We start from the raw sequence: 3,058 nt of genomic DNA, 5'->3' as shown, positions 1-3,058 counted from the left end.
GCAGCTCAACGAGGTGCCTACATAGACTGATGACCCTGCCCTGGAGCTTCATCATACCCATAGACTCTCCAGGGAACTCAGGGTCTTTGTAGGTCAGCTCCTCCAGGGGTAATCAGATATCCCCATGATGACTTTGGTCTCTGGGACCATCAGGTGGTGTGACAGTCCAGCAGTCCCATAGAGACCTCCAGGAAGATACAAATGAAGCTCATGCCATTTAGAACCAATTTGGGGTCCTTCTTCCTGGTCGTGGTGCAGAAATCCTTGAGCTTTGCCCAAAGTAACCATCATTTTGACTCTACATAAGGCCATAGGTACCACTGCTTCAGAACCAAAGGGACAGAGGATGTCTGCCTTGGCCCAAAACTGCAGGGCTTTTCTTGCCCCTGACATGGAGTCCATTATTGATCAAGGGACCTATGGTACATTTCATCTCTGATGTGACATCCCATCTCTGAAGGTTCAGGGATGCAGTGGCAACTTGAGCATCTCAAAGACAGGTGTTAATGGTGAGCCCTTTCCAAGACTGTTCAGGATGGGGACCAAAGGTTGCAAATCCTCAGGGTGAGAGCAGCTGGGCAGTAAGCCACATTCCAACCATGCTCTGGGGCTGGGGCCAAGTATCAGAAGTTGCAGAGCCACTCAGGGAAACAATGCCACTCTGTGCTCACTGCTGGGAAAGCAACACTCATTCCAGAAGCATTGCTGAGGGCTCCCTGTATCCCCACCACGGGGTTCTTCCAAGATTCCAAGTAGATGATGCAAACTAAAAGATTCTGAGATACTATGACAACATTCACCAGTGACTGCCAGGCACAGTACGCAGTGCTTGCTGTACCCCAGGATCCCAGAGACAGTGCCCTGGAGAGTCACATGGCACAGAGAACTGGCTCTGCCATACTTAGCCACCTGCTAGTGGAATGCATGATAAATACAAGTTTTTTCAAAATGGGAGAGAGGGAGGCAAGGGAAGGATCAATTGGAAGATAGTATTCTAGGAAGCAAGTTCCCTGCCAAAGGGATATGGAGGTAATGGTTAACCCAGAATGAATAAATATATTTGAATCACACATTTTTTGGTAAAAGGATTTGCAATATAGTTTTTATTTCTAAATAAGATTCCTTTGATCCTGGAGAGTGTTTCCGGGAAGAACAGATGTGTTATGCCTCATAGACAATACCAATGTATCAGCAATCTGATAAAGGAAGAGTCCTATGGTTTCCCAGTCCGTGTGAGAGGATTGGCACTAGCACTCCTTAAGAGCAAGTCTTAGATCACATGCTTGTTTGTTGTTGTACCATTTTCAACAGCCCCAACAAGTTATTGTGTGGAGATAAGGGCCAACCAGAAGCTTGCTTCTGTCTGGTATTCCAAATAAGCAAAGCTCTTTGTGCAGTCATGCAATAGTTTTTTTTTTTTTTTTTTTTTCTCAAATTGAATGGCAAATTGATAACAAACACATTCCCATAAGCCTTGATGGTGGGAGCATTTGAGCGGTTTCCTTAGTTGCCCTGAGAAGGGAAGTCAGAATCTGACTGTTCATAGCAGACAGGGAATGTAGGTATAGATAAGTGGGGATCTTGCTCCATTCCTGGTGGAATGGGGTCCTGGGTAGGCTCCTCTGCACAGAAGGATCCTCAGTGTGGAGGAGCCAGTGGTTGGTCTTGCCTGTGTTGAGTGGATGTGATGTGAATGCCATGACCATAGATGCACCACAGCCTAGGCATGTCAGGGCTTACACATCAGAACAGCCCCATGCTCATAGTCTGAACCAGTAGAGCTGAATGACCAGGTCACAAGAAGCATACCCAAAAGTGAGCTGTCGGAACCCATGTAATAAATATTTTTATAAACCCAATGGCTAAAGCATTGTGTTGGATGTGTGTTAGAGGTGAGGAGTTCCAGGTGATGATGTACGTGTGATTTAGAAACATCTAGGCTTTGTGGTGACTGTCATCAGTTAAAGGGGAGTCTTCTGTGTGTGCAGCATTAGAGAGTGGTGATGACCTTTGCTAAGATAGCAAAGTAAAGCTTGAAAACACTCTTACCACTGCCAAAAATAAAGCTGGGATGAGATAATTAATCATTAGGCAGACCGGAACCTTTACACCTTCCAGTGGACAGGGCAAGAAAATGACACCTTCCTCAAAAGAGATAAATACCATAGGTCTCCATTTGGTCCTCAGCCTGTGCTTTAGTCAGCTTTTTCTATGACCAAAAGACCTGACAAGAATAATTTTAGAGAAGGAAAAGTTTATTTGGAATTCACAATTTCAGAGGTCTCGGTCCATCGACGGGACTCCATTGCTCTGGGTCTAAGGTAAGGAAGAGTGTCAGGGAGGAAAGCAGCTCAAGACATAGCCACCAGAAAACAGAGAGAGCTCTGCTCACCAGGGACAAAATATATATTCCCAAGGCATGCCCTAGTAACCTACCTCCTCAGCCATACCCTACCTGCCTAGAGTACCCCTGGGTTAATCCATTCAAGTGGATTAATGTACTGATTGGTTAAACCCAATCATTTCACTTCTAAACTTTCTTGCATTGTCTCATACATGAGCTTTTGGAGGACACCATAGGTCCATAACAGCCTGGGATACCTTACACTTTTATCTGTATCCCCTGGTATCCCTACAAAGCAGATGTACTGATAAGCCTCATCCCTACTGAGAATCAGACTAGGTTGGCTGAACCCATTGTGTCCTGCCTCCTTCTCTTAGAAGAAACCAGAGCTGACACTTTGTCCATGTGGAACCGAGCCATTGGAATTAGAAAGAGGACTAAGCTGGGGATTGTTCAGTCCTCCACTAACATGCTGACTGCCCTTGGCCAAGACCCTTAACATCTTTGGTAAGTGTTCCTCAATTAAGTGTGAATAATGGCAATGGCTCAGTAAGATATGGAGAGGTGTTTTCAGGCTACAAATCACAAGTCATGGTAAGGTCCCCTGTTCTCATTGCTGTTGGACCTGTTGGCAGGTCCAAGGCAGGTCCAAGACAGGTCCAAGAATTTCTTCCTCAACCTCAGATTTTAGGACTTGAGTTTGGGGAGGGTATA

The sequence above is a fragment of the Marmota flaviventris genome, chromosome 4 (assembly GCF_047511675.1).
Source record: "Marmota flaviventris isolate mMarFla1 chromosome 4, mMarFla1.hap1, whole genome shotgun sequence".
Lineage (NCBI taxonomy): Eukaryota > Metazoa > Chordata > Mammalia > Rodentia > Sciuridae > Marmota > Marmota flaviventris.
Note: the sequence above shows the minus strand (reverse complement) of the source record.